Consider the following 16868-nt stretch of genomic DNA (forward strand, 5'->3'; position numbering starts at 1 on the left):
ATCACGGCCGGCGTACATCACCATAGGGACAATGATAACCAATGAGGAGTTGCACGGCAGGTCTTGACCGCCTCCCACAACAGCGCACAACGTCAGCAGAATTACCTGATTTCCACATGTCCCTCAATACAGGACAGGCGGACACCATTTCAGGGGGCTTGGCAGGGCATGGCACCTAACTGCGTCACAATACACATAAGCACCATTTGAAGCTATCCAACAATATACTGTTACAATCACAATGCAACGAAGTGTAGTGTTCGGAAATATGAGATGCTGACCAGCTGCTCACCGTTTTGCCCCATAGATTGCAACCGCTGAAGATGCATAGGAGATGGAGACATCCCCCCGTGTACAGACCCCTGGTGGACTTGGCAACAATGGAGGACAGGCACATTATCCTCACCTATAGACTGGACAAGGCCCCAATCACAAATCTATGTGACTAATTGGAGCCTGACCTGATATCTGCTATCCGTCACCACACCGGGATCCCCCCTCTTGTGCAAGTGCTATCAGTGCTCAATTTTCTGGCAACTGGCTCCTTATAAGTGACAGTGGGCTTGGCAGCAGGAATGTCACAGCCAATGTTCTCAATAGTGCTGACCAGAGTGTTGTCTGCCATGATTAAACCCATGCGCAGCTATATCGTTTTCCCCAAGCTGGAGGATTTGGCCACAGTGAAGGCTGATTTCTATGCAATGGGACATATTGCCAACATTATTAGGGCAATTGATAGTACACATATTGCATTTGTCCCCCCCCGGAAAAATGAACAGGTGTTCCAAAATCGAAAGAGCTTTCACTCAATGAATGTGCAGATAGTGTGCCTGGCGGATCTGCACATCTCCCATGTCAATGCAAAGTATCCTGGGTCTGTGCATGATGCATTTATTCTGAGGAATAGCAGCATCCCATATGTGATGACTCAGCTGTAGAGGCACAGGGTGTGGGTAATAGGTGAGCCCTGGTTCTCAGCCACTGGATGTTGGTGTGTGGGTATGGTGTGGGCCCTGAGGGTTAGAGTGTGGCTAACAGTTGTCCCTCAATATTTGCAGGTGACTCTGGTTACCCCAACCTCTCATGGCTACTGACCCCTGTGAGGAATCCCACGACAAGGGCAGAGGAACATTACAATGAGGCAAATGGGTGAACAAGAAGAATTATAGAGAGGACATTTGGCCTCCTGAAGGCTACGTTTCCTTGTCTCCATCTCACAGGTGTTTCCCTGTGCTACTCACTCTAGAAGGTCTGCCAGATCATCGTGGCATGCTGTATGTTGCGCAACCTTGCCTTATGTCGCCAGGTGCCTTTTCTGCAGGAGGATGAGGCTGGAGATGGCCGTGTGGCAGCAGTGGACCCTGTGGACAGTGAAGATGAGGAGGCAGAGGATGAGGATGAGTACAACAGAAGTGCAATAATTTGTCAATACTTCCAATGACACACAGGTAAGATAGTGTACCTTCACTTGTAATTAACTGTTTTGTGTTTGACATTGACACTGGCAGGCTGATTTTCCCACTTCTGTGGCCACTCATTGTACCCTTTGGCATGTCTTTTTGCAGAACGCTCACACGTCTGGCTTCTAATGCACACTTATACTACCTTGGCGCCATCACAATATCTGATCTCAACTTTCGCACTACATATCAAGCGTCGCTTGCTGGCTCTTCGTCTAGGAGCTATACCATCTAGAGCAGACCAACCGTCCTGGAAGAATGGAGGAGAATCTTCCTGTAGGTTATGTAAAGGCCTCAAGGAAGACATGGTCCACCTGATGTGTATTTGCCCGGCCTTAAAAGAAGCACGTCGACAACTGTTAAAACCAGTTTTTGAGAGGAATGGGACTCGTTCTTGTCAGCCAGCAGTGATGTCAATGTTTGACCCTCACGATCCGCAGTCAATCTGCTGATTCATCAAATCTTTGACTGTCCACACCACATACGTAAATTCGCTATTTAGGACACACCTTTAATTGACAGTTGGCTCACTTCCAAGCATTCAGTTATTTTATTAATCGCGTATCAAAGTTTTCACAATGTTATATCACGTGGAAGGACATATTTTAAGATGACTTAGTTAATAAGGTAGAAGAGGCGCACCTCAAATCTGGTAGAGAAGCCCACAGACGTAACAGTAGGTCCCTGGGCTGTACACATTGAGTTAGTATGTAACATCAACCGCACCACGAGCATTAAGTGTTTGCGAAGTTACTTTAATGTTTAATCCAGTCCCTCAACTGCTTTAGAATTGTAAGCTATCAAAAAATCAGGCACATCGCACTTTAGTTGTTTAAATATGGTTATAGATTCATGTATGAAAGGATTTTTATTTCAAAGATCTCACAGAATCCTTTTTTTTTGTTTGGCCTTCCTTTTTATAGAATTTTATATATTGTATACAATGCGTTGATTGTTATGGTTTTCATTAACTAAACAATAAAGATTACTCCTACTCTATTTGCAGACATTTGTGCCCCACTATCGCTCCTGGTGTGTTGACTGCAGTCAACTACAAGTCATTCCTAGGTATACATTACTGTACAGTTGTATTGCAGTGTTTATACCTTTTTAAACGAATACATAGTGAAATCATTTGACATACTTGTATGTTTTTCAGAGGGTGTTTATTTAAGTGCTAATAAGTAGAGGGGGATGTGCAATGGGCTGGGTTGATAGTGGAGGAAAGTTCAGGATAGAGTCCAGTCTATGTGGATCACAGGTGCATTGTCCAAGGGGGCATAGGAAGGGGAGCAATGGCAGTTCAAGGTGGGACACAAGGGTGACAATCAGGAGAGTCTTATTTGCTGGCGGGGGTCCTGGCAATAGTTTCTGGCTTCTGCCTGGATCGCAGGGACTGTTTGTGGGGTGGTTCTCCTTCTGCAGGGGGTGGGGTGCTGGTGGCATGGCGTTCCTGTGGTGGGCCTCCTGTCCTCTAGCGGCAGCGGAGGTGGAGGGCTGTTCATAGGTTTGGCCAGTGGTAGGGGCCCGGTGGTGTGCCACTGCCTCTCTCATAGTGTTGGCCATGTCTGCCAGCACCCCTGCAATGGTGACTAGGGTAGTGTGTATGTCCTTCAAGTCTTCCCTGATCCCCAGGTACTGTCCCTCCTGCATCTGCTGGTTCTCCTGAATTTTGTCCAGTATCTGACCCATCGTCTCCTGGGAATGGTGGTATGCTCCCAGGATCTTGGTGAGTGCCTCCTGGAGAGTCAGTTCCCTGGGCCTATCCTCCCCCGTCGCACAGCAGTCCTCCCAGCTTCCCTGTTGTCCTGTGCCTCTGTCCCCTGAACCGTGTGCCCAATGCCACTGACTCCAGGTCCCTGATGGTCCTGTGTTTGTGGTGTGTCCTGGGGTCCCTGTAGTGGTAGACATACTGCTGATTGACGTGTCCTGGGGACAGAGGTATGGGCCTGTTGGGTGGGTACTGTGCTGGTGTTTCCTGAGGGGGTAGGCTCTGTGGTGGTATAAAACTGTTTCTGGGTAACCAAATTTCTGGAGATCCCTGATGGGCCAGGGTGGTCATCCAGTTCCAGGCATCAAGAGCTGCTGTCATCACTGTGGGCCTCTTCTGTGGGGGGACTGGATGTTGCTGGCACATCCTCTCTGGTGATGTTGGGTGGGGGACCTGTGGGGATGTAAATGCAGTGTTATTGTTTCAGAGTGTGACATCTTGTGCAGGGGTGTGTTGCCCTCTAAGGATGTTTTTGCCCTGGCGGCTTTGCCTTGTGTGAGTTGTTATTTGGTGGGCTATCTGTTTCCCTCTAGTGTGCATGCAGTGGTGATAGGTGTCCATGCAGCTCTGTGATGGGTGGCCATGCATTGGTGTTGCATACATGACTTGGTATTGGGATGTGTGGTTTGTGATGGTTGGGTGTGTGGGTATGGGTATATAATGGCATGCAGGTAGGGGGGTGACAGTAATAGAGATTTGACTAACCAGAGTCCAGTCCTCCTCCTGCTCCTGTCAGGCCCTCAGGATGCATGATTGCCAAGACTTGCTCCTCCCATGTTGTTAGATATGGGGGAGGACGCGGGGGTCCACCGCCAGTCCTCTGTACAGCTGGTTGATGCGTGCTGCCATGGACCTCTCCTTCCCCCGTAGGGCGTTCCACCTCTTCCTGATGTCATCCCTTGTTATGGGGTACTGTCCCCCGGGGTTGACCCTGTCCAAGATTATCCACCATAGCTCCATCTTCCTTGCAAGGGATGTCTGCTGCACCTGTGATCTGAATAGCTGTGGCTCTACCCAGATGATTTCCTCCACCATGACTCTTAGCTCCTCCTCTGAGAACCTGGGGTGCTGTTGTGGTGCCATGGGTGTAGCGTGAATGGTGTGGGTGAGGGTGTGTAAGGTGATGTGTTGGGGTGTGTGATGTAAGGTGCGTGGTTGGTGTATAGGTGATGTTGGTGTGTGGCAGTGGTCTTGCTATCTCTCTTGTGGCACTTGTTTGTATTCGTAAAGGGTTGAGGGTAATGTGTGTGTGTGTTTTATAGTAGTGTGGATGTGTGGGTGTGGTGTGTGAATGGGTATCAGGTGTATGTAGTTTGAATTGTCCAATGTGGTGTTGTTTTGTATGTGTGTGTGTATTTTGAGCGCGGCGGTATGTAGCACCAATGGTTTACCGCCATTGAATGTCCGCCATTGTGATTCATGGGTCATAATGTTGTGGGCATAGTTCTGTTGGCATAACAGTGTGGGTTTTGCTACCGCCAGTTTATCACCAACCTTTGGGCTGGCAGACTTTTGTGTGTCGCTGTATGGTGACGGATTGCTATGTATGTGTCATAATATGGGTAGCAGTGATCCGCGGCGGTATGTTGGCGCCAAGCGGTACTTACCGCCAATGTCATAATGCGGGCCTATATTTTTGCGAGGCACCTGCGTTTTTGGTCCTTTGCTCAGCAGCCATCCAGAGAAACCTACCAAACCCAAACATTTCTGAAACCTAGATGGCCGAGGGGGTCCTGGGAGGTGTGACTTGCATGGATCCCCCAGTGTTTTCTTCCCCAGAATCCTAATCAAACCTCAAAATTAGCTAAACAATTACATTTTTCCCACATTTCTGTGTGTGATCACCTTATCAGTACAGATTTCCTACAACTCAATGTTCCCCTCAGTCTCCTGGTAAAAATGATACCTCACTTGTGTAGGTGGGTCAAGTGCCTGTGACAGAGAAGAGCCAAAAACATCTTGAAAATGAGGGGAAACCAAAGCGAGTTTAAAAGTGCAGTTTGAAAAAAACCTTTTTTAGGCTGACAAGTGGGGCAGAATGTTTGTAGGTGTAGATGCGACAGTGCAGTGGGTAAGAATATTGTGAATTACAGCAGATTCCGGAAGGTTCCATCACAAAAATGTGGGGAAAATGTGTGACTTGAAGCAAAGTTGGAGGTTTGCAGGGAATTGTGGGTAGGAAAATGGTGCGGGTGCATGTGAAGCACACCACCCTGGACTCACACAGATGTTTAGTTTTCAGATGTGTCTAGGTCTCGTAGATTTTTCTACATGGCAGCATCCCAAAGTCCCAAAAGTGCAGCCCTCACCATTCGAAGTGGGACGATTTTGAGAGTTAGACAAGCTCTCATTGCCCAAATGTAAAGCCAAAACCCCAAAAAATCAAATATCCTCTTGCTTGTCATAGAATAAGATGTTTTAGTGTACGGGGGAGAGCTGAAAAACTGTTACCCCTTCAGTTGGGGTGGGGGCATAAGCTACCAGCCCTCTATTTTTTTTTGTTCCCTGGCATCTACAAGGCTTTCTGCCCCCCAGGAGTGGATCGGGGGTAATTGCCCCATCTGCCCACATGTGGGCAGAAAAAATGTGTTCTCATTTATTTGGGGTGGTGATTTGGCCATACACCACACTCTTTTTTTTAAAACAAATCTTCCCTGGTCTCTGGTGGGCTTTCTGCCCCCAGTGGGAACAGATGGGCCTTACAAAAATTGGCAATCTGCCCCCAAGGGGAGCAGACATGGCCAACAGTAATGTGCCCCCATGAGGAGCGACACTTGCCCAAGGGGCTGATCCACCAAACAAAACACACATACACACACACCGATCCCTAGTGCCTAAGTGGTTTCTGTCCCCCTTGGGGCAGATGGGCCTTATAGAAATAGTGCGTCCATGGGGAGCAGAAATGGCTTTAAAAAAATGTGTTCCCCAGGGGAGTGACCCTTGCATAAGGGGTCACTACCCATTTGTTAAAAAAAAAAAAAAATCCCTGGTGCCTAGTGATTTCTGCCCCTCTTGGGAGCAAATAAGCCTAATTAAAATAGTCGGTTCTGCCCCTAAGAGGGGCAGAAATGGCCTAAAATTAAATTGCCCCCGGGGGAGCAACCCTGGCCTAAGGGGTCGCTCCCTGTCTGTCATTTATTTTTAAAATCCGTGGTACCTAGTGGTTTCTGCCCCCCTTGGGGACCGATTGGCCTAATTACAATAGGCCGATCTGCCCCCAAGGGGTCAGAAATGACCTAATTAAATTTACCTCCCAGGGAAGAGACCCTTGCCTAAGGGTTCACTTCTCTTGTGTGAAACTGATGTTAAAATAAAACCATGGTGTCTAGTGGTTTCTGCCATCCTGGGGGATAGATTGGCCTAAGACAAATTGGCCGATCTGCCCCAAAGATGGGCAGAAATGGCCTGAAATAAAATTGCCCCCCAGGTGACCAACCCTTGCCTAAGGGGCCGCTCCCCATCTGTAAATTGTTTTTTTTTTAAATCCCTGGTGCCTAGTGGTTTCTGCCTTCCTTGGGGGCAGATTGGCCTAATTAAAATAGGCTGATCTGCACCCAAGGGGGGCAGAAATGGCCTAAAACAATTTGCCCCCTAGGGGAGCGACCCTTGCCTAAGAGGCCAATCCTCTTCCGTCAAACTGACTAAAAGGAAAATCCTTGGTTTCTAGAAGTTTCTGCCCCCCGGGGGCAGATTGGCCTACAATAATAAGCGGATCTGCCCCCAGAGGGGGCAGAAATGGCCAAAAAATAATTTCCCCCCAGGGGAGCAACCCTTGTCTAAGGGGTCGCTCCCCACATATAACAAAACAAAAAAAAATGATCCCTGGTGTCTAGTGGTTTCTGCCCCCCGGGGGCAGATAGGCCTAATTAACATAGGCTGAACAGCTCCCAGGGAGGGCAGAAAAGGCCTAATATTGAATTGCCCCCCTGGGGAGCAGCCCTTGCCTAAGGCGCTGCTCCCCGCATGTGTAAACACAAAAATAAATTGACGATTCACGATTTACAGAAATGCTTACAGAGACATGAAAGGAAAGGAAAAGCCTTTCCTGTCCTTTCATGCCTCTGCCTGCCCCCACCTCCCAGTCAGCTCAGCTTCCAGCGCAATGGGAGGTGACCTCTGATGAGGTCAGCTGGCAATTTGCGCGCTGATGTCGTCAGACGTCAGTGGGGGTGGGGTGGGTTGGGGCTGGAAGGTGAAGCAATTCTCCTTCTATCCCTGAGAGGGGGTGTAGGTGGGAGGCCCTCGGGGGGAGCGCAAGCAACCGTGGCTGAGGACGAGACCAGCTCGTACCGGGCACCCTGGGGGGTTAAAGTAGATTTTGGGTTAGACATTAATCAATTGGAAGTGGTCTATCTTCACACAACACTCCAAAAGAGACATAAAAAATGAATTATGGGCCTCATTACGAGTTTGATGGTCTTTTAGGAAGACCATCCTGGTAGCGGCCACCAAAAGACCGCCATGTTGGTGGCTATCCGACAGCTGTATTAAGAGTTACACTGTGAATAATGCTGAAAACAGCCACGTTTCTGAAACCGCTAGGACACTGGAGGATGGAAAAGAGGCAGCCCCAGCACGGCCAACCCGACAAAAATCCTCCCATCATATTATGACCACAAATCACGATAGTGGTTCTTCCATGGCAGAAAACCATTGGCAGTGTGAACAGCGGTGGTCTCAATTCACATCACACTGAACACAACACCACATTCAATAGCTTGAATATCCCACACCTGACACACATCCAGACACTCAACACACCATTCACTATATAACACACACCTACACAAACGACACAACGACAATCCTTTGCAACCAGAATGGCACTCACAGCCATAGAGGAGTGAAAACCATTACAGATTTACTAAAATAACTGTTGCTACCCACACACATTTTAACCCGCATACATCACACACCTGCACAGCATACACAACACCCAATTAACTTTCACACACAACACACAACAATGGTCACCCACTCACATCACATCACAGCACCTACACATCATCACTTACCTCTGATTCAATTTTCCACTTTTTTAATGCTACCTCACCATCTTTACCACCACTACCATGTCCTCACAAAAACACCCACGTCTCACAGATGATGAGTTGAGGGTCATGGTGGATGAAATTTTCAGGGTAGAGCCACACCTGTTTGGAGCACAGGTCTAGCAATTATCAATAGCCAGGAAAATGGAGTTGCAGCAAAGAATATTCAACAGGGTCACGCCTCTGGAGGTAGGGTGCGGGGGAGGGATGGTATGGGCCAGAGGATGGGAGCTCCAATGGACATTACTGACCAGGAAACCATCTCCCAAGCCTACCAAAATTCCCAAGGCATGATGGGCCAGGTAGTCACCATGATGGGGAAGCCACCAGGAAGTCATGCAGCAGTGGAAGCCACAAAATGTCAACGTGGCTTCCATTGCTGGGGTGCTGAGGGACATCAACACTACCCTGAGTAGGTCTGCCAAACAACATTAGGCCTCTTCCACTAGTAATGACTTGTCTGTCCCTTCTACATCTACACCTCCTAGGGAAGGGAGGGACTGCCAGTAGTAGGTCATGCCTTAGACACCCTACCCTCTGTAGCAGAGGAACCCCCCACAATTGTGGATATCCACCCAGACATCCAGGAGGAGCAGATGCCAAGACAAAACCCACTGCCAGGAAGTAAACCTCTCTTGATTGTTTCCCCTTGTGTGCCACAGATACACCCTGTTGACTGTTCTGACATCTAAATCCATTTTCCTGTCACAAGTACACAGGACTTGTGCTTCCAAATGGTGTAGCGGCTACCCTGATGATTTAAATCACCATGTCTGAACCATTCACTGTTTGCTTTCTGTTATTTTTGTTGAAAATCACACATATTGTTTTGTGCTCCCCAATAAATACATCTTAATGTCATTTATCAACCATGTACTGTTGTCATGTATAACAACTACATTGTAAATATGTACCTCTATATTGTACAACCTTTGTTATGGACACCACATGTGTACTGTATCACCAGGAGACTCATTACGTTGGGAATGTAACATTGATATAAGCAAAAACAGCTGTGTTGGACATCTCACTCTAACAGCAGATAGAGTATTACTGCTATTGACACCAGCTTTTCAGCTTTGTTGTCATACACTACCAACCCACATGATATAGATCTTAGGGACATGTCACTCTTCCTACAAGCCTGGTGCCGGACAGATTGGTCCTTTGTATCACCAGGTAACACTTTACCACATACCTTAGCTCACCTACAGTCATTTCCCATCATACAGACAGAGATCTGAACTAATGTCCCCTGTCCTTGGATCTTTCATTTACCATTGTCCCATACCTGTAGGTTTGTAACTCACCTATGTCAGTCCACAGATACATGCACATTGGTCTGCAAAGTAGGAACACATTGACAGCAATGTTCAAGGTAGGTCAAATACAACAGAAACCATTATGATGGCAGAGGCTATGGTGCAACATTTCCACGTGTCAGACACATCTGGACACAGACATCACACCAGTCTGGCCATATCAATTACACTCCACAAATTCATGTCAATCTGTACCTATATTCATCCATGTTCACTTCTCATGTCTGCCTGCAATTCCCATCTGCCTCTGACACTGTCTGTGACTTGCCAATGATGAATAGCCAAACAGAAACTCAGCTAATCTGTGATTGACAGAGATAAGTCAAAGGACATAGCTATAAACATACATCAATTCTAACAACTTATTTGGACAAGTGTGACTATGCATTTGCAGCAACATATGACACTATATACCACAATGTACTGTACACAATACTAACTTACAATCTGCATGCATACCTGGCTCATTGGCATTGGAGCCAACTAAGACCTCACAGATAATCGTAAATAGGAGGTGACATGCCAGTCATCAATTGTAATTTAAAACATAAACTCTCAATATTAAGGAGACATCACATACCTTTGGTCAGTTGAAGTACTGTTTGATTAGATCTGCCATGAAGTCTCCAGCTTCATCTTCATCAGGCTCATCATCACTTGGCAAATCAGCATTACCACCCACAGCTTCTGCTGGCTTCCCTCATCTGGTATGAATGGAATCTGATGTCTCAGGGCAAGGTCATGGAGCATGCAGCAGGCAACAGGCAACAACTATATGATATACCTTGTTGGATAAGTAGAGGAGGGTTCCTCCAAATATGTCCAGGCAGCACAATCTTGCCTTCTGGAGCCCAAAAGCTGGTTCCACAAAACACCTTGTCCTTCCATGGGACTCATTGTAGCAGACTTCCCATGGCATGGTTGGCTACCTCAATGGTCTCAACAACCAAGGACGGTTTGGGTAGCCAGTGTCCCCTGTAAGGAATAGTTACAAAAACACAAACATATATCTTGGACATGCCCATTTGTGATAGCACCAAAGAAAACCTAGCAAACACACATGTCAAATGTGACTCACCAACCAGCCAGGCCCTCTCTGTGTAGAGTTGAGTCATCAGCAGTGAGATATTGCTGTTCTGCATGATGAAGGAATCATGGACTGATCCTGGAAACTTTGCACAAACTTGTGAAATGTACTGGTCTGCCAAACACACCTCTTGGACGTTGATTGAATGGTGGATTTCCTGTTTGTTGGCCCTGGGGAGAACCAAGACGACATGGGTGCCATCTATTGCTCCAAAGACATGTGGAATGCATCCTAAACCATAAAACTCTGCCTTCACATAGGCCAATTCTACACATTGGGAAAACATGATGTAGCTTTCCAGGTGTTTCAACAATGCACACAGTACATCCTTCAAAGCCAGACTTAACATGGCCTGAGACATCCTTGCAATTAGGGCCACTGTATTTTGAAAGGACCAAGGGGCCAGGAACAGTAGCACTGACATGACTTGAATGATGGGAGGTATTCTATTGGGACTGCAAATGGCAGGCATCAGAACTGGCTCCAATTGATCACAGAGATACATGATTATTTGCCTATTCAGGCGATAGATCTGTATTATGTGTCTTTCCTCTATGGTGTCCAGGTCTACTAGTGGGTGGTACACTGAAGGTTGTCTTCCTCTCCTCATGCCAGGGTAACTATGTGGAAACCAATTAGATTGTAGGTGACTTTGACAATGTTAAATATTGGATATGTTCAAATATGAGTCTCCATATGATGTCATATACAACATATAACATTAGAGGTACAGTATCTTGCTATGCATCCTATGACATTCCCCTTGGTTCAGATTCCATGTATCCTCTGATGTACTAGACATGCATATTTATCTGTGACTGTCAGTGTTTGATAGTGGAACCTAGTTTACATGTGACACTTATTTATTGCCCCTATACTCCATTGTTGTCGCACTTAGAATGGTGAGAAAAGGCTTTCATTTACATTATCACTAATTCCTCTGTTACCCAGCTTTTACTACACACATGCACAATTAGACTACTAAACATGAAGGCTGCACGTACTAATAGTTTGCACAATATAGAGAAATATCAATGACGCAGATACCATCACTTTTCCATACATATAATTGACTCAAAATGGCAGCTGCCTGATCAACTGTAATGGACATGAGGAAGTGAGCTAACTCCGCCAGCGGATGTCGTCATGGCGGTAGGCGGCCACAACCACAGTGCACATTGCCACTGAAACACATTGCTGCCTTTGGCCGACCTGGGCCAATGGCAATGTCAGACAGTGGTGACGGTCATGTACATGGCGGACGTGACAACCATTTTCGTCTGTAATGGTCACTTGACTCCTGACACTGCTGCCATCAAGACCTCCACTACCTGAGCTGTTATGTACTGCCTCTGGGAGCTATCATGCCACATCCTGCAGGTGAAGCTTGTGGAGGAGGTCCTACCCATATATAGACAGCTATGTGGTATACCAGAGGAGCAGGTGAGTACACCAATATGTGAGAGGTGGAGTGTATGACAGTGTACATGAAATGTGAGTTGGTGAGGGATTTGGCATTAATGTCTGGATGTTAGTACATGTGCAGAGACAGACACCCAGCACTGATACATGGTAGCTAGTGTGTACTCTAACTTCCTTTATACACAACATAGATTGTGGCATGTACAACAATAATGGTGTGAGAAATGTTCATAGAGACATACCATGGTATTATAATAATTTGGCCTGGTCATATGTGTCTAATCAATATCAGGTACTGTTAATGCATGTTGTATGGGAGAGTCCACTCCACACATGTGCTGGCTGCAGAAGGTAAATTGTGAATGGTTTTGGACTAAGAGGAAGGGTATGTTACCTACTTACTGTGACTGAAGTGTTTAGACCACTTATGTTTGGATGGTACTTCTGGACATAATATTTCCTTTTGTCTGTGTCATCCATGCAGGTCAACACCCATCAAAATAAGGGACTCTGGTGTGCCGCCACCAAGCAAGTGTGCACCCTGGGGGTTCACAGCTTGTGGAACACCCACTGTAGAAAGTGGTAGGAGGACCTGAGATGCTGGGCCCAGAAGATGCAGCTGGGGATGTCCTCCCAACAAGGGAGGGGTGCCTGTCAGACATTGACCCTCCAAATGGCCTGCATAATGGCGGTGGCCAACCCTGAGTTGGATGGCCATTTGGGGACAGCAAGCACAAGTACATCCCTCTTCCAGTTCAGTGTGTGCTGTGTGAGTATTTAAGCAGTGACAACGTGGCAAGTGCTAAAGGCAAATGCTTCTCTAGGTACACTTTGTTGTAAACCTCATAACATTGACTTATTGGTTTCTGGTTTTAGGGTTGGGGTTGTGATTGGTTGTCAGGATTAGGGGTATGATTGGTGAATAGGGCTGGGTCTGGGTTTAGGGTTACAAATTTGATTGGTTAGGGTTAGGACTAGGTTTCTAATGGCCAGTAGGGCTATTTAAGCCTAGGGCTCAGGGCGTCTCAGCCCGTGTGGCAAGGCTATGGGCGGAGAGGACAAGGGCATTCGTCTGTTTGGGCCTGTTCGGGACTGGTTGGGCCTAGGGCCAGAAATGCTGCCCAATTCTTCATTGATCAGAAAGTGCCTTACTCCCCACACATCCATCAAAATGCAAATACATAATTAGCAAAAACATCCAACTTTTGCATCACAAACTGACCTCATACAGATTGCAATATCTCATAAACCAACACAGAGCCCCATATACCACACCGATACACATATCCACCACAACTACAATAGTAAAACACCTTCATTCTCACAACAAACATTACTCTGTCTATTCCCACTAACACTTCCTGCCATCAGCCATACAACACAAAACCAGATTATACATTACCCTTATCCATCCAGATACACACTCCCTGTTCATACAAACTAACAGCAATATCCTCTATTTGCTCTTGCCAGACAGCCTTTTATTATGACAACACCTAAACTCAGCCTTCCAACACACAATCTACAAATGCCCTTCCCCCCTCTTCACTAATTACACATAACCATACAATCCTCACACTCCACCACACGTTACCTCTTCCAGTCATCACAACTAACACAAACACCCCTGACACACATCCATCCCCTCTTTCACACCTCATACACTCATCTCCAAAACACATCAACGCCACCTGTAATACTCTAATGCCACTCACCAGCACTAACTCACATACAAATCCTTCACAGAAAACCATTACATCAATATCCGCTCTCACTGTTCCACAGAAACAATACAGATAACACACATCAGCACATAAAAATAACACAAACTTTCTTTATACTTTCCTTCATACCCACTCCCACCCTCATGACTATACAAAGAATACAAATTCTGACCAATCTTTACCCCTACATTCTCACTCTTCACAAACATCTACCACCAGCACCCTAACACAGCAATATTCATTAACCCACCTATCATCCATTGCACTATTTAGAGCCTTACATTATGATCCACATGCCCCACCGCCACCCCTAACCCATACTCCTTCTACACTAAACAGACTCAAACAAAATAAACAACATGCAACTCTTAACAACTTTGCATCCTATTGTCTATTACATAATAAGGCTACCCTACAAAAAATGTACAATCTTCATGTCTCTCTCAGCCACCAAGTCTGCCACGGACACACACAGACCCAACAAAATGCCTCCTAAGCTTGCTGGAAGAGTAACACAATATTGAAAAACAGGACTATTGTGACTCTTACACAGTTATCACAACTAACAAAACACCTGCTACAAGCTCAAATATACTGCTCACCCTTCTCCTAAACAAAACAACACCACCACTAACACACTTTTTCTAAACTGCCTGCTCATAAATGCTCGATCAGTCTAAAAAAAAACAGATACCACAGCTACGACCTGCTCACAGACACACAACCTGACTTATTCATAACAGAATCATGGTTGGGAGATGACATGGCCCCAGTGTTGCATGAAGCCATTCCTCTGGGCTATCAAACCATCACACAAAACCATGTAGGCAAGAAAGGAGGTGGAGGTTATATTTATATAAGCAATAAATCTAAGTAAAATAGACAACATTGCCACACAAGGTTGTGAAGCCCTCGTCACCAGATGCCATCCTACTCCAAGTTCCTCCTGTAACTTTCTCCTTCTACTCCTTTACGGACCTCCACCTAACAACTCAACATTCCAAGATGTGTTTCTAGATACAGTCTCAAATCTTATTGCATTATACCCAAACCTATGCATTCTTGGGGACCTAAATATTTGGTTTGACAAACCCAATGTGCCCCATCCAAAAGCTATCACCACTGGCCTAGTCACATTGAACCTACATCAAATTGTACACAATTCCACACACATCGCTGGACACATCCTAGATATCATATTTGCTAAGCCTGAACTAATTACTGTTCTTAGCATCATGTCAATCACATGGTCAGACCACCATCTGCTAACTTTCTGACATAAAACACCTCAAATCAACACACCCCACAACTACTTAGATACATGCACCTATCGACCATGGAGCAAACTCAATTTTGATGGCTTAGAAACACAACTAACAGCCAACACAGATCTAGATATAATGAATTCTGTTCTAAAACTTTATGAGTGGCTATAGGAAGCTTTTGATATCCTAATACCATTCAGAAAAACTAAACAGGACAAAAGAAAACCAGCACCTTAGAGAAACACAGAACTTGAAAAGATAAATCTAGAAATAGGATGCAGCGGGCCTGGCTTAAAACAAACAACATTCAAGACAAACTGCAGCCACACAAACTTAACAGACTATTCAAATCATCAATCAGAAAAGCTAAAAAAGGTACTACTCAGAAAGAATTCAAAATGCTAAATCTGCAACCAAAGAATTTGATAGAATTCTCAATGAATTTCGAAAGCCTAAATGCATGGAAGGAAGTGATTCCACTATTCAAGATTTCACAAACAAACTGGCAACTCATTACACAACCAAGGCAGACACATTGGACTCCTATTTAAAACAGAAGAAAACCATCAGCACCAACCCCTTTCCTAAAATCCCCTCTAAGAATAAACCAACCCGGCCTCTACAGTCCTTCAAACAAATATCACAAGGTGAATTTATGGATTTGGTCAAAGCAATCAGGTATTCCGGTTGCCCTTCTGACCCTTGTCCACCACACAGCTTCAAAACATTCTTTTATCAACTTCTGCTGCCACACATGTAAGAAGAATTATCAACGACTCTTTAACTACAGGAACTTTTCCTGAAGACCAGAAAAAGGCATACATATGTCCGTTATTAAAGAAAACAAACCGAGACCCACAGGACCCCAACAACTACAGACCAATCACAAATGGACCTTTCCTGTGCAAACTGATAGAAAGAGCAGCATTTATCCAGATGTCACAATTTATTGAAGACAATTCCATAATTTCAGACTACCAAACTGGATTCCTCCCAGGAAGGCACTGAATCGGCACTCATAGCAATTTGAAATGATCTTAAAATCAAAGTCGAATGCAGTGGAGTTACTGACCTACTTCTCTTGGACCTCTCAGCTGCCTTTGATACGGTTGACCATGACACCCTAATTCAAAGACTCCACGAAGCCAGCATAGAAGGGACTTCTCTTGCCTGGATTACATCCAACCTTCAAATGGAACTAACATTATCTATTGTCCCTACTTGTCATCCAAACCATACCTCACAAAAGCAGGGGTACCCCAAGGATCAATCATCTCACGTTTGCTTTTCAACATCTACATGGTATCATTACAAGAACTGATCAATGATTTTCAACTCACATGCTACAACTATGCAGATGACACACAAATACTACTTAAATTGGAATGCCCCAAAGACATTGAAAACTCACAAATCTTCAGTTGCCTAAGAGCTGTTGATCAGTGGATGACTTGGAGCCATTTCAAACTAAATCCTTTTAAAACTGAAATGTGGTAATTGGAAACTTTATGACCCACTGTGCGCCTGGCCTGACGATCTCGGACCACCTCTTCAATTATCCGAGGAAGTTAAAAACCTTGGAATTACCATGGAGTCCAAGTTAACAATGAATACCCAAGTGACAAATTATCACAAACAAGCTTGCATATTCCCCTACCTCGGGTTTCCACACAAGGTGCAGGCTACTATCTAGTACTATCCAAACTGGATGATGCCAATGGCCTCTACCTTTGATCATCTTTATCTATTAGGAAAAAAACACAATG

This window comes from Pleurodeles waltl, chromosome 5 (assembly GCF_031143425.1).
Source record: "Pleurodeles waltl isolate 20211129_DDA chromosome 5, aPleWal1.hap1.20221129, whole genome shotgun sequence".
Lineage (NCBI taxonomy): Eukaryota > Metazoa > Chordata > Amphibia > Caudata > Salamandridae > Pleurodeles > Pleurodeles waltl.